General features: G+C 34.8%; 1 protein-coding gene across 1 annotated transcript in view; it reads left to right on the forward strand.

The window, feature by feature from the left end:
* DCDC1 (doublecortin domain containing 1) overlaps positions 1–18,310 on the forward strand; it is a 393,003-nt gene that overhangs the window by 230,725 nt on the left and 143,968 nt on the right. The window lies entirely within an intron of this gene.

An 18,310-nucleotide genomic window follows, 5' to 3' on the forward strand; every position in this document is an offset into this window, starting at 1 on the left:
TCCTTGGTTGGAAAATGGAGACTATTTCTCTGATGCTCTTTATTTAATTGGAAAACTAAAGTTTGTTATTATTATTATTTTGTTGGGCTTGATGTTGTAAATCACAAAGTGATAGATAAACTGCAATTTTAACATACAGTGGTTTGAAGTTAACTATCGATTGAAGCAATCTTAAAGGAGTTTATACAGCTCTGACCATACTCAGTAAAGATCAGGAAAATTCTTAAGTTTAAATATCCTAACTGTAGATAGAAATGGCAATTGCATGAAAAAAGAAAAAAAAAACACAGCTTTTAATTTCTTTTTTAAAAAGTTTTTTTTCAGCTTTACTGAGATATACTTGACATGTAACATTGTGTAGGTTTAAATAAAAGTTTAACAAAGGTTTTGTTAAACCTTGTTTTGTGAAACAAAAGTTAAAAATAACTTTTTATTTCAGTTAAAAGCTTTTTTGTTTTGTCTTTTGAGGGCCACACCTACGGCGTATGGAGGTTCCCAAGCTAGGGGTTGAATCCGAGCTGTAGCCCCTGGCCTACACCACAGCCATAGCAGCAAAGGATCCAAAGTGTGTCTGCAGCTTACACCACAGCTCAGGGCAATGCCGGATCCTTAACCCACTGAGCAAGGCCAGGGATCGAACCTGCGTCCTCGTGGATGCTAGTCAGATTCATTTCCACTGAGCCATGATGGGAACACCAAAAGTTATTTATATTTTTAAATTACATATTGCTGCTGCAGATTTTGATAGAAGGTGGAAACATTTTTTCCTTGATAACAAAAGTGCCTCTTCAGTTTATTTTCTCCTTAAATTGCTATTTATCCTTCAAATCCTTTGATTTTGTTGTTTTGAGTAAGATAGGGCACAAACAAAATAACACATTTAGTACCTTACTGTATTACAGTATGGGGTATCCTGAACTTATATGAAAACCTGTGTTCCAAGTTTTCCTTCCTTAATACTGGCTCTTCAGTCATACATAAGGGTCTTACTTCTCTGATGCTCCTCAACACTGTCACAAGGCTGCAGCTATAAAGGGGCTACTCTTCATCCAGGTCACTAGCATATTAAGTCTCTTGGGAGTAGTCTTTAAAGTTTTCCTGTAAAAAATGGGGGCTGAGGAAGTCACATACTCTTATGAAGTCATTGTTAGCCTATCTTTCTATGCTCTCTTTGCAGCCATTTCTTGAGAGAATGCTAGGGGCTTGTCATTATCCTGGGCTCTATTCAAGGAGACACGATTTCTTCCTGCTCTCAGATTTCTGAAACCTAAATGGTGTTTTTGTGTTTGTCTCTTGTTGGCCCTGGTGGGTCACTGTGCAGGAACCTCAGTGATTACTCACCTACTTCTCTCTGATTCCCCAACCTGGAACTTTTTTTTTTTTTTTTTTAAAGAGTTGAGGGTTTTGGGTAGTTTACAGATTTTTCTTCTATATTCTGTTGTATCTTCCCTAAAGCAATGTAGTCTGATGCTGGAACTTGGGAGAAAAGAATATACTGTTAGGAAATGTGAGGCAAAAAAACCAAAAAACAAACAAAAAAGCAAAGCATTTAACATCAGTTAACAAACAAATACCTGTTTGAGTTATTAAAATTAAATGAGATGTCTTATAAATGAATGTAGTAAGCATTCAATAAGTAGAGTCGTGAAAATGTTCTGAAAACAAGTAGGGGTAGAAAAGTTTTTAATGTGGATTGTATCTAGATTTGAGTTTTTAGTTAATAGAAATTGACTGGTAAGTGTATTTTGGATTTTATTTAATAAGAAATTTTCCAGGGCCCTTTTCTTAGTGAGGGTTCTCAGGGTTTTTGTCTCAGGCTACGGCAAATTTTCCAGCCACCTTTTTTTTTTTTTTTTTAAATCATAGGGATTTATCTGCATTCTCTTCTCCACCTCCACAATTTATCACAATAGGTGTAATTTCAGTTTCTCTCCTTCTTCTGTTCCTTAACAAAGTTATTTTGAGTAAAGAATTATTATTTAGAGCAATTACTTTCCTCTCATTTTTGAAGGAGTTGTTGGGCAAAATTAGAACATGGTATTGAACTTGACATATTGATTATTTTGAACCTTAGGCTCTACTGTTAGGTTTGCATGCTTTCCAAATATAAGAGAATCAGTGCATTATAGTATCACAGCTTCAAAAGAGAGCCTCACATTTTCTTGCTTTTAGCAGTGATGATTTTATGAAATAAAGAATAAAGTCACTGCAGGAGTTCCCATCATGCCTCAGCAGAAACGAATCTGACTGGTAACCATGAGGACACAGGTTTGATCCCTGGCCTCACTCAGTGGGTTAAGGATCCAGCGTTGCCATGAGCCATGGTGTAGGTCGCAGGCAGGCTTGGATCTGGCGATGCTGTGGCTGTGGCATAGCCCAGCGGCTACAGATCTGATTCGACCCCTCGCCTGGGAACCTCCGTATGCTGCGGGTGCAGCCCTAAAACAATAAAAAAGACAAAAAAGGAATAAAGTCACTACCAAAAATAAAGGAATAATGTGAAATGATCTGAATTGTGGAAATTGGAAAAAGAAACATAATTTTAGAATACCAGGGAAAAATTAATGAGCAAATAGCCTGAAAAAAGAATATACAATTGAAAAGAATAAAAAAATAAAGATATAAATTTATGTACTTCCTGAGTAGCAGCCAAGGAAGGAAAGAATCACAGATTGCTAAATTTAGGGAAATACAGAGAGATTGGTAATTACTGTCAGGTAATATGTGACAAGGAAAGATAATATTCACTTATCAATGTATGCTGACTTTGCTTAAGTGCTTTATTTTCCAATAACCTATGAGAAATTGTTACTGAGCCAAACTTGGGTCCAGTTGCCGGCATGCAGTAAAGCCAATCTACTGTCATTAGGTTGTGATGAAGAAAAGTGCAGGATCTATTTCAGGGTGCACAAAGCAAGGAATCCAGAGCAGCTAGTGCTTAAAACACCCAAACTCCACCAATGGGTTTCAGGAAAGCATTTTTAAAGGCCAGATGAGGGAGGGGAGTTTCAGGGTATGTGATCAGCTCATGCACAATTCTCCATTATCAATCCTCAGGCACCAGTAGTTCTGGGAGCTACATGTTCATGGTCATCAGGTAGTTAATTCTTCCATTTGGTGGGGGTTTTAGCATCTGCAAAACAGTTTAGGAAATGTTCATCAAATACTATTTTCTAGGTACTTCAGGGAGGTACTGAAGAAGGGGACGTGTGAGGAGGGGGCTGTCACAGGAAGGCCCCATAGGATCTTGCTCCAGTTATAGTATGTAAAACAGAGATATTAATCTCTGTATTACTGATAAGGAAATACACATTTAGGTACAGAGAGATTAAGTTACTTGGTTAAGGCTTTCCAGCTAATAAATTCAGGCAGGCCTATCTGCCCCTCAGGTGTTATTCTTAGCCTCTATATTGTTCTGCCTGACCATTCATGTTCTTATCTTAGTGATTATTCCAGATCTTTAGCCTCTCAAATGGGGCCTATTATTTTGACCAGATAACTTAGAAAGGAACTTTTAAATAAAGTGGAACAGTTTAGAAAGGGAATAATAAACGCTATTTCAATATACGCAGCTTTCAGTGAAGACTAAATAAAAGGTAGAAAATATTAAAGGAGACTGTGAATCCCTGATTTCTTGTTGAATTCAATAGTCTAGGTTTACTGATTTGGAGACTTGCACTTGAATGGACTTAAGATTTTTAAAATTCCCTTTCTAGTAATATGAATAGAATTTGTCATGATTAACTAAGGTATTTCACATCTTGAATGGTGGTTCAGTTTAGCTTTATATGTACTAAACTTGGTGACAAGTAATAGCTGTCATTCGTTGAATACTTACCATGTGCCAACTGCTATTCTAAGTACTTATTCTTGTAACAATGAGATAAATTGATTTACTTATTGTAATAATAACTTGATGATAGAGGTACTCTTATAATCCATAAAGATGAAGCAACTGAGGCTCAGAGTGGTCTCAACATGTGTCTAGTCATACACCTAGTTCATGAAGGAGATGGGATTTGAGCCTATATCTGTTCAGATCTATAGACCATACTCTTGCAACCACTGTTTTATTCCTCATCCCTGGTAATTTTTATTCTATTAATTTCATAACAAAATGTCATCCTATTGAGTAGCCATATTGTCATTACTAAAATTTTATGTGTACGCATCATAAAAGATTTGGTTAGACTATTGCTATTTTGATTGGTGTATTATTTTGAATTATATCCTTCCAAAAAAAACCTGCAACAATCACCACAAACCAAGCTCTCTCATCTACAGAATCATTTCATTTAATTTACATTTTAAACTGTTGTGGAAAGTAATCTAATTGTTGATAATTTTTTTAACATGGAAAAACTCTTTTTGCATTGAAGAGGAAGTAAAATCTTTTACTGTGTTAGGTCTTTCATGTAGGATTCTTACTATATGATAGGTTATCTTTTTTGTTTGCTTAAAATGTTTTTGCCTCCTTTATCAGTGAGATACAAAAATGTGGTTCTCTTCTTGGATAAGGTAAGTTGTGTGTACATTTTAGTCTAAGTTTGGTCCAAAATAAAATAAATGCCATCTTCTGGCATCTTTAAGTGTTGGAATATGTTTGTTTACGTTAGTTTATCCAATGGAGCCCTTCACCCTTATTTAAATTGAATAGGGGGTGGGGAAGGACTGGGACAGCCAACAAAGCACACTGACCCAGCTTGTCACCCAGTGACCTGTGAGAAGGAAATAATGAACTGTGAGTAGCTGTCATCTTAACTGTTTCTGACAGTTTGCCTTTGGGCACATCTGTGTTAGTTGCATTGGAAAGGCCTTTGTTCTTTTCCCACTAGTGACTTTGTGGAGCGCTGAGGGGTTTGCTAGCTACTGTACTCCTAACCAGCCCCTTCCTTCCCAGGGAAGTAAGCAGCTGCCACAGATCACATTGACATTTCTCTTCGTGACTCAACTTGGCATGTACTTCAGTCTTTCCAAACCTATATTAAAAATTTCTTTGATTTTTTTCATTTAAAATGGACTTTGTCTCATGAGTTTTGATTCTAATAAAAAAAAAGCAAGTAATAAAATATGTTTAGTGTTTTCCTAGTTTTATATAGAAAAGAGTAAACAAAAATAAATAATGCGCAAGATGGCAGGTGACTTGAAGGAAATCTGTCAAAACATTAATAATTGTTACCGAGTTTAAAATTTTTATTATTCCTTTTAAAGTTTAATAATTAAATATAATATGTGCAATAGGACAAAAATCAACACATGTTATGAAAAGTATTTTTTTTTTTTATCATGCCTGCAGCATGTGGAAGTTCCTGGGCCAGAGACAGAACCCAATCTTCAGCTGTGGCCTGTTCCACAGCAATGGCAATGCCAGACCCTTAACCTACTGCTCCATAAGGGAACTTCCTGAAAAACATTTTTAATGTGATACTTTATTAGTAGAAATATTTACATTAAAATATATGAGGATATGATATATTTGGTGCACATTTTTTACTGCTATTTTATGGTGTTTCTATCTAATAATTTAAACTTGAAACTATTTTAATATTTATATTTTAAGTTAATCTAGTGCATAAAATTATTGTAATCATTAAGACAAGTAATTTGATAACAAACAGGTGTTTCTGTCCCAGGGTTTCCTGAAGTATCACTACTATTTCAGTCATAACAAAAGCAGAACATCTGAATAATGTGTATTATACCCTAAGAGAATTGTTTAAATTAAAATCAAAATTTCATTTATAAAATGTAATTCCCAAATCACTTTTAAAGCCTTATTTACATTTTTACAATTGGTGTAAAATCAGTCCTTCTTCTCTAATTAAGTCTGGCTGCAATCAGCATGGAGTAAACCCTGAGCATTTGGTACTTACTTTATTATTTTACCCTTCCAATAGGATATAAATAGAAGCTCTACTGCACTGGTCAACTTTTATAAGGGCTTTTTCCCCCTTGATAGAATAGAAGAAAGGAAGCTTCAAAGAAGTGACATGGTTTTTTTCCGCCTTTAATGTTTTTTCTCTGTTAGTAACAGGTTTGAGATGCACTAGGTAATGGAACTATTATAGTCTCCTGCTTTTCAGAGAAAGTTAAATTAATAGTAATGGGAATTCTTAAGTAGACAAATGATGATCATGTCTATATAATTATAAAATGTAAAAAAATGCATATTAAAATGGAGAGATTTTTATTTTCTTGAGTATTCAGTAGCATATGATTTATTATTCTATTAAATCATTTATGTAGTTTTGCGTATAGTTGATGGTAATCTGTAACCATCTTATTTGATTGGAACAATCTTCTCAATTTTTTTTTAATATATCAACACAGTTTTTAAAGATAGTGCACCTGAGTTGGATTTGATAATAGCAAACTATGTCTTTTTAAGGAAAGTGGACTGCTATAATTGCCACACTCAAATCCTTGTTTCTAGAACTCTTACCAATAAAGGCAAATGTAAATACAGAAATTGCCTTTGATATTCACTAAATCCAATTATGCTTTACAGGAATAAAATCTCATACTAAGTTGTATTACTGTTCAGTATCAAAATGCTCAGCTTTAAGTATTAGCTTTTAGTTTTTAATACTATGTACAAAAGTATGGTGTTCTATTTAAGAATATGAAACTATCGTGCATTCCAGATATAGAGAGATAGGCTTATAATTCTTTTTTTTATTAGAAAAGTCAATATCCTGATATTGGCTGATATTGTTACCTGTTTGCATTTTGGTATATTTAAAAATCAATTCTCACATGTTCCTGGGAGTTAAAACAAAGTGAACAAAAAATCTAATTGCCCCTGCTGTTTTGAAACAAAGTCAAAATCAAGCATTCCAAAGGTTTATCCATAAATGTGTATTAATTCACAAATTATCAAAGGCTTGTAAGTATTTTATGATTGATTTTTGTTCTCATTGCCATGAGATATGCAAACCTTCAATTATGCTGCTTAATTTCCATTTTTAAAAATGTAATATCTTCCTGTTTTATTCAGTATTGTCTATAAAGCTATTTATTCAAGGTATTAATGGGAAACTCTACTACATTCTTCAAACTTGTGGCCCCCAAACTAGAATGTCTATTTAGTATTATAATAGTGAAAGTAGTAAGGTCAAGAATTTCTAAATTTGAGTAATTGGATGGACAAGGAGGAGATGGGTAGTGGAGGTCTTATTAGGTTACAGTATATGGAACTGGATCAGATCAGAGTTCAAGCAGTCAAAGTGACCTATAGGTTAGCTTCCTAACTTGTCTCTCCTTCTAATCTTGTGCCCCTACAATCTATTCTCCAGAGGGTACCTTCATATTCATAAGTCAGATCATGGAAATCCTCAGCTCCAGATACTCCAGTGGCTTTTTATTTTCCTTTAAAGTGAAAGCAAAGTCTCTGTGTTGGGTGGTCCTCCTTTACAAGGCTGGTGGCATCTCTCTGAAAACCATTCTCCCTTCTTCAGTAGTCAGCCTGCCTTTCATGCAGTCTTTCAGATATGTCATACATGCTCATACTCTGTCACTCTCTTCCCCTGCCTTATTTTCTTTCAAGGCATTTATTATTGCCTGTCATATCTACATCTATCTATATCTATTTGTCTATCTATCTGTGTATCTATCTATTCTATCTGTCTGTCTATCTATCTATCTATCTATCTATCTATCCTATCTATTGTGTCTGAGTTGTCCCATTAGACTGGGAACTTTATTTCAGCAGGAACTATTTTTTTATTCACATCTGTGCCTACAGGGCCAGAACACACCTGGTACGTAGTAGACAAGCGGTACAAGATTGCTGAATGAATGACTAAATGAATGCATGAATAAAGTAGTGTGATTAATGGAAATAGGAAAATAGAGAAGGAACTCGTCTGAGCATTCATATATACCTTTCAAGACCCCCAATGTCTACTGAATGACCAGAGTCCTAAGACCTACTCATGTGTCAATACAAAATTGAGCCTGACTATTACAATGGTTTTTCTGATTCTGCATCTCTCCTTTTTTTCATCTTTTATTAATTTACAAATACTTATTGAGCATTTTCTATATTCCAAGAACTATCCTAGTCACTGAGGCTACAGTACTGAAAAGCCACATACACTTTCTCACCTTGCAGAGCTGCCCCTCCAGAGTCTAACAGAGAAGAGAGGTATTAAGTAAATCACCACAATAAAGGGAGGGTGATGAGTGTATTCTTAAGAGAAAGTAGTTCAACCTGAAAATACCTCCCTGGTGATATGCTTTTGGAGTATTGCTCTGAACATCCCACTCACTCCCTGTACTTAGTCAGGCCCAGACTGATTGTACTTGGCTCATACTGGTTTGCATGACCAAAATGCCCTTATTTCTTTTTTCTACCTAAAATGCTACCCTTTGGAAGGCCGATTTCTCACTGTTGATTTCCAGCCTTTCTTCTTTTCTTATACACACATTTAAGGATATAAATTTATCTCCAAGCATGGCTTTAGCTTCATTCCACCAATTTTAATGTCATATTTTTGTTATCATTTCCATTTTGTTATAATTTTTGATCCATGGATTTCAGAAGTATACTTCTCAATATCCAAATATGTGAAACATTTCTGGTTGGTATGTGTTATTGATTTATAGATTAATTTCATTGTTGTTGAAGAACATTTTGGGTTTGATTTCAACTCTGACATTAATTGAGATTTGATTTATGGGCCACTGAATATCTGGATAGTTTTTGTTAAGTGTTTCATGTCGGAGTTCCCGTCGTGGCGCAGCAGAAATGAATCTGACTAGGAACATGAGGTTATGGGTTCGATCCCTGGCCTCACTCAGTGGGTTAAGGATGCGGTGTTGCCATGAGCTGTGGTGTAGGTCACAGTTCCTGTGTTGCTGTGGCTGTGGTGTAGGCTGGCATCTGTAGCTTGGATTCAACCCCTAGCCTGGAAACCTCCATATGCCATGGGTGTGGCTCTAAAAAACAACAAAAAAAAGTGTTCCATGTGTATTTGAAAAGAATATGCTTTCTGCAGTTTGGGGGGCACAGTGTTCAAGTTTGATAAATGCATTTTTGGTTCATGTGTATACTTACTGATATTTTGCCTGCTTGTTAGATTATTTACTGAGAGGAATATGGTTAAAATCTACTTATAATTGTGGATTTGTCTTCTTTCTGTTAGTTTTGTGAATTTTTATCTTCTTCTTATTAGTTCTATGAATTTGAGGCTATTAGGTCCATACAATTTTAGAATTGTTTTATCTTTTTGGTGAATTAAACCTCACGTTATTATGGAATGTTCCTTTTTATCCCTAGTAATTCCTTTTTATTTTTTTGACTTAAACTTTGATTTTTTTTTCTCAAATTAAATATAGTGGCCCCAGGTTTTTGGTCAATGTTTATATGATATATTTTTATGTCCTTTAATTTTCCAATGTTATCTTTTTGTTGAAAACCTTTTTTTTTTTTAATTGCAGGACAACAATCTATGTTTTTTTTTTTGTTGTTGTTGGTATTGTTGTTTCCTTTTTAGGGCGGCACCCACAGCATATGGAAGTTCCCAGGCTAGGGGTCGAATCAGAGCTGCAGCTGCCTGTGTACACTACAGCTCATGGCAGCACCTTACTCACTGAGCAAGGCTAGGGATCAAACCTGCATCCTCAGATTTGTTTCCACTGCACCACAACAGGAACTCCCACAATCTATGTCTTTTAATCGAAGTATTGAGTCCATTTACCTATAACATAATTACTGATATTTGGGGGTTTAAATCTAACATATTACTTTTTGATTTCTATGTGTTCCATCTATTCTGTTTTACTTTTTTTTCTTTGCCTTCTCTTGGATTTATTGAGTATATTATTTCATTCCTTCCTCCCAGTTATCTTGGTAATAATACATTCTTTTACTATTCTTTGATTGGTTGTTCTAGACATTAAATGTGTTTTCTTGACTTAACATCTAATATAAATTATTGTTTTTACCACTTCTCAAACAAATCAAAGACTTCCAAACTCTTACTCTCCATATATACACTTTCTGATTGAATAAAGTTGTATTTTTTTTTAATCTTTTGTCTTTTGTCTTTTGTCTTTTTAGGGATGCACCCACAGCAAATGGAGGTTCCCAGGCCAGGGATCGAGTCAGAGCTGTAGCTGCTGGCCTACACCACAGCTCACAGCAACGCCAGATCCTTAACCCACTGAGCAAGGCCAGGGATCAAACCTGCAACCTCATGGTCACAAGTCAGGTTCATTAATCACTGAGCCACAATGGGAACTCCAAATAAAGGTGTATGTTTAATTCCATGTGTTTTAAGTGCTACAAAAAATCATAATTATTATTTTCTTAGTCAATATTTATTTAAATGTAGCCACATATTTACCCTTCTTGCTTATCTTTATTTCTTTCTGCATCTCTGGACTTCCATCAGGAATCATTTTCTTTCTCTTTAAAGAGCATCTTTTAATATTTTCTTAGGTGTAGGTCTGCTGGCCATAAATCCTTTCCATTTTTATTTGTCTTCTTTTTTTATATATCTATATGTCACTTCCATATTCTCGTTTTCATATTTTTACTGGGTGTGAAATTCTAGGTTGTCAGCTGTTTTTTCCACAACACATTGTATTTTTTTCTTCCTTTTTTTTTCCCCCAATTAAGAAGTCATGTATTGGTTTTATTGCTCCTTTGAAGGCAATATGTTGTTTTTCTCTGGCTGATTTTAACATTTTCTCTTTGTGTATTTGGTTTTTACTATGATTTTCCTTAGCAGATTTTTTGGCATTAGTGTCATTTTATGTTTATGATACTTGGGGTTTTAGGCCTTGAATCGATGACTCACTGTGTTTTATCAGTTTTAGAAAATTCTCTGCAGTCGTTTCTTTAAACATTGTTTCAGCTGCATTTTCTTTCTCTTCTATGGAGGAATACTAGTGACATGAGTATTAGAACTTTCTTTAAAAGCTGTAAATTCTGTTTATTATACTCAATTTTGTGTTTTTTACCTTTTGTCTCCTTATGCTTTAGTGAACATATTTTCTTTTGACCTGTCTCTCAGCTTTTTAATTCTCTCTTCAGCTTTCTCTAATCTGTTGCTAAATGCATACCTTATGTTCTTAATGTCTGTAATTGTGTTTTTTCAAGTATAAATTTTCTGTTTGGTTTTTATGACTAGTAATATTACCATAATTTGGGAGTTCCCATTGTGGCTCAGTGGATTATGAACCCAACTAGTATCCATGAGGATGCAGGTTTGATTCTCATGGGATCTGGCATTGCCATAAGCTGTGGTATGGGTCACTGACATGACTTGGATCCTGAATTGCTGTGGCTGTGGTGTAAGCCTGCAGCTACAACTCCAATTGGACCCCTAGCCCGGGAACTTCCATATGCTGCAGGTGTGGCCCTAAGGAGAAAAAAAAATTACCATAATTTACCCAATAATTCCTCTGTATTGAACAGTTAGGCAGTTTTTTCCAATATTCCAAGTTTATAAATTGCACTATACCAGACATCTTTGATTCTTGTCTAGAATGTATTTATTCAATCTATGAACATTTATTAAGCACTTTTTTTCTGCCCCCAGATTTGTTGGACACTAAGAATATAAAAATATATACAAACAGTCCGTGATTTTCATGAAGTATAATGAAGCATTTCCCTGCCAAGTTACTAATGAAAATCTAACATTGTGGAAATTGTATTGATAATGAGGTTTGTTGTTACAGTTTTTAATTTCTGTTTTATAAAGTTTATGACTTAGTGGTCAAATAAGGGGCCTGAACTTATACTTTCTAACAGCATTGTATTTTCTTTCTGTAAACACAAGCCATCCTTTATATTTTCCATTCTTTAAAATCAGACTACAGAATTAGCCAAACTATGGTATATGCTATCTTAGAATTTAAAAACAATTTTAATTAAATACCAAGTATCACCCTTTTATAATGAATAATCTCTGCAAATATTTATGAAAAATAAGTTACTTTATATTCAATTAAGTTGTTTAAGAACAATTATGTTGTAGTACATGTAATCATTTCAATTACTCATCATTTTATCCATTTGAATACTAGTAACTGACAGTTCTTTTGATTGACTATGTTTATCATAGCCCATTCTTTTTTGACACTAAGTCTCTAATTGGGCCATTCTGTAAATTAAAGGCGAGAGAATCAACTGAGCAGACAAAAAATACTTTAATATTCATACGCTCAGAACAAGGATTTTGATTTTGTGATTTTAGTATCAAGGTTTAAATTTTGCCTTCCATTGCTAAACTTTTTTCATTGTATTCTCTCCTGTTATATTACTTGAGAATATTTGAGAGTCAATTCATACAGATAAATAATGTTACTTTCTCTCTTTTATATTCATTGATTCATGTCATAAATACTTTTGCATTCTTATTAAGAGAGATGACATAGCTTCCTAATTGATATCTCAGAATCTGGATTCACATTGGCCTGGCGTTTAATCCTAGCTCTTCGATCTATTCACAGTAAGATTTGGGGAAGCTATTTAATATCACAGATACTCAGTACCCTCATATCCAAAAGGGAGATGATAATTATTGTGAAATTTAAATGATATCACAAATATGAAAATTTAGCCCAATTCCTGGCCCATAGTAAATACTCAGTAAATGGTAGCTTTTATGATGGTAATAGTATACTATTATTAATACCCATATTACTATTAAGTGTAAAATGTCACAAGAATGCAAAGCAATTCCTGCCTTTAAAATTCCAGAATCTCATTGAGGAGAAGCTGTACACTGCTATATTTTTAATGTTGTTCAAAAAGTAATTTTGGGTTTTTCATTGGATGTAGAGAATTATACTGTATAGTATTTCCCCTTGAGTATTATAATAGGATCACATTCAATGAAGCTGAAGGAGATGGGAGGACTTTACCTTGTATCATTTATAAGAAATGGATCAGACAAGCAGAAACTTCTCTGACTAGGAAGAATGAAAACTAAAAAAAAAAAAAAAAAACCTATTGTGGCTCAGTGGATTAAGAACCCAACATAGCATCTGTGAGGATACAGGTTTGATCCCTGGCCTTGGTCAGTGGGTTAAGGAACTGGCATTGTGGCAAGCTGTAGCAAAAGTCGCAGATGCAGCTGCTCAGTGTTGCAGTGTTGCCGTGGATCTAGTGTTGCTTTGACATAGACCAGCAGCTGCAGCTCTGATTCATCCCTAGCTCAGGAACTTCCATCTGCTGCAGGTGCAGCTATTTTTTTTGTTGTTGTTGTTGTTTTAAAGAACTTGAGAACAAAACAATATAACTAATGCCTGTTTATATTGATTTGGACTCAGTTACAGGTGATAAAATTCCCAGTGCAAACTGATTCAAGCATGAAATACGAAAAAAGCCCAGGGAAAATGTTAGCTTAGGTGCTCAATTGACACTATTAGACTCCATTTTTCTCAGTTCTGCCTTCCAGATTTATGAGTAAGCAACATGGTGTCAGCAGCTTCTGTCCCTAAATGTTCTTAGGTTTCAGGACCACAGAACCTCCCAGCAGTACTAGCAAAGGTCTTCCAATTATAAATAAAACCTCTGTAGTGTCAGGTTCCATTCCAACCTGGATCACCATGATGTACTGATTGATTTAGATTCTACTGGGCCATGAAAATTTTTAAAAGGAAAATTGGGAAAGTAATCTCATTTGATCACTGATGTAGAGGGTCAGATTTTTCACCATCCCATTGTGTGCAAGCTTGTTGACTCCCTGTGATCTTTCTTTAGATGCTGTCTTGTTCACATCATACAGTATGCTCCCAAGATTACTGAAGGGGAGGGTGGGGAAGAAATCTAATCATATATTAATTATTTGCTTTTAATTTCTACTTCTTTGATCTAAGAAAAGTATCAACAGGTTAGATGAGACATTGTATGATCAAAAGATTTGAAAAGTGCTTGGTCCAGAGGTTGGGTAAAATATAGTTTTGCTAAAGTGACAATATTAAAAAATCTCCCACAGAGAGCTGCTTCCTATAGAGAGCTACTTCCTGCAAAGAGCTGCATACAAATCCCCACTATCAGACATCATTCCATTTCTGTGGGGTTATGGACAAAGCTTTGTCTTTTGTAACTTTTTCATGCTGACATAGATCACTGTATTCTTAAGAGTGGAAGATGTCGACATGGGTCTGTAGCATGTCTTTGCTGACAACTTTAGTTACCCACTTATGTATATATGAGTAGAAAAAGCCACAGTTATTTAGTTCACCACAAACATATAGAATATTACGAGCAATAATGTTAATCCTATTCTCTTGAGGCCAATTCTTGGAATTGTGCCAGCCATAGATTCAGTACTACTCAAGATAGAGCAGTTTATGTCATGCCTAGTCTGGTCATCATGCAGTTAGCTTTTTCCCTCTGGTGGCATTTATAGGATCTGTAAAACAACTCAGGAATATGCATCAAATTCTGAAAGATTCTATGACTCTGTTGTCCTAATCATTAATTGCTTGATTCTGCTCTTTTGTGCCTCAGGAGTGGTCTGGGAGACTTCAGCTTTTCTAAGACAAGAGGCAGGGAACATGGAGGGGTTTTTGTCATACTTAAACATATAAGCTGCATGAGAACAAGGACTGTCCCCTCTTTTCACCCCTGTACACTCAGAGCCTGGAACATTGCTCTACACAGATAGGACAAACTCAAGAAATACTATTGAATGAATTAATGATTAAAATGAAAAATATAAACATAACTTCCCCAAACACTTTAAATATAATACTCCTACCCAATAGTACCTCTGACTGAGAAGTCTTAATTATTTTTCAGTCCTTAACTGTATTTCTAAATGAAATGCTCACATATTTTTTTATGAGCTATGCTAATTTGGCATATGTGAAGTGCATCAGAGTGCATAGTTTCAGGAATTCTCTTGTGGTGCAGTGAGTTAAAGATCCAGCATTGCCACTGCAGTGGCTTGGTTGCTGCTGTGGTGCAGGTTCGGATCCTTGGCCAGAGAATTTCCACATGCCACAGGAGCAGTCCCCACAAAAATATGCACAGTTCATTTAAGATCTTTCATATATTATAACTACCTTGAGCAAAGCTTAATTGATATCTTTTCTCCTATTCACATGAATACATACAATACCTTGGTGTTTTACCCTGTTAACCCCAGAGGAGTTGCAATTTCCTATCTATTGACCTCTCTTTTTTAGCTCACAGCTGTTTCCTGGTATCTTGCCTGAGCTCTGGGATAAAACAAGGATTAGGCTTTCTCATTTGTTCCAGCATTTTGTTTATTTTTCTCCTGAAGTATGTTTACCTAATAAAATCAACTGTGAGATTACCTTGTATTTTAGGACCGGGACCTCTTAGTTCTAGGCCTTAAAGAGCTAACCCCTTAATTATTGATGGTTTCATAAATAATAGCAATTTATTGGTACAAACTCCTTTTTGTCTTTCAGTAGACAATATATGATTTTTTTGTTATTGTTTTAAATTAGTAGCACATACAAATTCAGCAAATTTATGAGTTCCTCTGTGTGCCAAATTGAGTGCTAGGCACTCTCTGTATGTTTTCTTATTTAATCTCATAAAAATTCTTTGAGATAACTATTATTTCTATGATTATTTTTTCCTTTGAGAAAAACATTATCCAGAGAATTTACTTGATGTTCTAGGATCAACCAGTAACTGGAAGAGCTGTGATTTGAACCTTATGCTTTAGAAGCTAAAACTATTCTTTCCACTATAGTATGATATAGTAGTGATTCCCAGACCAGCAATCACCTGGGAATTTGCTTGAAATGAGTTCTCAGGTCCTGTCCCAGATCTGGGATGGGAGCTGCATAGCAAACTATGCGTATCTTCCAAATAATACTAATAAAATCAGAACCATTGTACAAACACACAAATATACCCAATTTGGCCTAGTCAGATGGATGACTGGCTGAGTTAAATGACTTTCGTTTTAGGGAAATATGTAATACTTATCAAATTTTCAGGTGTAGTTTTTTCTGAAAACCTAAGACTCTATTGTGTCTATTTTTACAGTCCTTTATTGTAATTTTTAAATCAAATTTAGTTTTGACATTTTTTTCCATAAACATATCCCCCTCTTCAAGTAGCCAACATTTTCAATGAATTTCTGAAATTTATTATTGCTATGGCTTTGTTTATTTTTATTTGATATCTGATAACGTGAAAATTTTCTTTTTATTAGTTTTTTATTTGTCTTCATGCTTTGGGGTTAGGTTTTTAATGATTGTAATCCTGTTTGAAATGTAACTCATTATATTTTTTGCCATCTCAATAAACACAAGTAAAATACATCACTTTGTTCTTTTTCCCCAGGAATCCTAGAACTAAATCACCTTGTTTTATTAACTTTACAAATATTTATAAAACAAATACCATGAGCCAGGCACTGTTAGTAAATGAATGGATACCAATTTCTTGGTTTTTTTTTTTTTTAAAGAGCATATAATCAGCATCTATAAATAATCTATGGCATAATACTCATTATCTTTGTGACTATTGTATCATTTCTTATAATTTCCATATTTTGTGTTCTATAAAGACCTTATTTATTTTTCAGAGGTTATTCATCTAGAATTCCTGACTCATTTCCCTTTTCTCTTTAAAAGCAATACCACGATTTATTAAGTGCTTACCATCTCAGGCCAGAACTCTATTTTGCATTTATTACCATATGAATTTGGCTATTGAAGTTATCCCCATTTTACAAATCAGGTGACTGAGAGAGAGTGAAACAAGGTCAAAGAGCTAGTAGTAAGAAGGAGAGTTAGGATCTGAAACACACTGTAACTTGAGCATCAGCTCTTAAAACATCATACCTCTCCTGTTACATTTTAAAGCCCTGCTTAAGCCATTCTTTTTCATGTCCCATTAAAACAAAATTTTGATACATTTTCCTTCGACTGTTTTTCATTTCAAATAAAAAAAAATTTTTTTTTGTCTTTTTGCTATTTTTTTGGGCCACTCCCGTGGCATATGGAGGTTCCCAGGCTAGGGGTCGAATCAGAGCTGTAGCCACCGGCCTACGCCAGAGCCACAGCAGCGCGGGATCCGAGCCGAGTCTGCAACCTACACCACAGCTCACGGCAACGCCGGATCCGGATCGTTAACCCACTGAGCAGGAGCAGGAATCGAACCTGCAACCTCATGGCTCCTAGTCGGATTCGTTAACCACTGCGCCACGACGGGAACTCCTCAAAAAGATTTTTTAAAAATTCCTCTAATTTGTAAAGGTCTGTTAGACCAAGGACTGAAGCCTATAATCTTATACTGCACATTGCCTGTCAGAGTAGGGGTTTAATGAGTAATGAATAAATTAAAATAATAATTTTGGACACAACTTTCTATTTAGCATTTTATTATGTTCATATTAATGACCACAAAACTAACTATCCACCGTAAGCACCTAATATAATGTTGAGGATGTCAACATTTGACAGTCACTTTTTCAAATTATGAAATATGCTGTTAAGAAAAAATTGACATTATGACCTATGAAAAATATTTCTTTTGTATAGATGTTACTTTTTTCACTTTTAGCTTCTTAACTTGCCTTTCCTTCCTTCATTCTTTTCTTCTTTGTATTCTTTTATTCTTTTCAAAAAGAGACTTCTTTTTAGATATAGCCAAAGGAAAGCACTTCCAACAATAAAATTGTTCCCCAGGAGAACTGTCCTGTGGTTAGGGCACAGGATTTGAGTCAGATTTACTATTTGGGTCTTCAGCCATGCTCCATGCCTAGAGCACTATTAACCACAGAGACACATTGACACGAAAGGTGGCGAGCCTGCTGATAGGCCAGAAAGTGAAACAGGTCAAACAAAATAATTTTTGGATACTTTCCTCTTTCAAAAATCTGTTATGAAATTCAGAATTGACCTCTAGTGTATTTTACTTGTCAGTTGACCCAGAGAATCAGGGTCTTCATCTTCATAACCTTCACAGCCCAAACAAATTATTACAATCCTAAATTCTCCTTGAGTCTGTTCCGTTTTTCAAGGCTTTGGCAGGCACTACCAAACATGGGCCATATACAAAAAATTACAGTAAAAAAATTTTTTTTAAACAAATAAATAAACAAAAAATTGAAGTTATACTAAGGAATCAGTGTTTTTCAGTTGATTTTAATTAAGTAAATTAAAAAAATTACTATGGTGCTGCTAAAAACTGAAAAAATTAACAAATAGACATCAGATAGCCAAATGCTTAATTCTCTGTGCATTTACATTCATTAACTGAATCAGATTTCTATTTTTGCTCTTTGTTGTTCTAAAACACACTAAATAAAAGAAATGCTTGCTTGAATCATCTTTAAAACCATTATGAATGGTGGGA

This window comes from Phacochoerus africanus, chromosome 4, assembly GCF_016906955.1.
Source record: "Phacochoerus africanus isolate WHEZ1 chromosome 4, ROS_Pafr_v1, whole genome shotgun sequence".
NCBI classification, from domain to species: domain Eukaryota; kingdom Metazoa; phylum Chordata; class Mammalia; order Artiodactyla; family Suidae; genus Phacochoerus; species Phacochoerus africanus.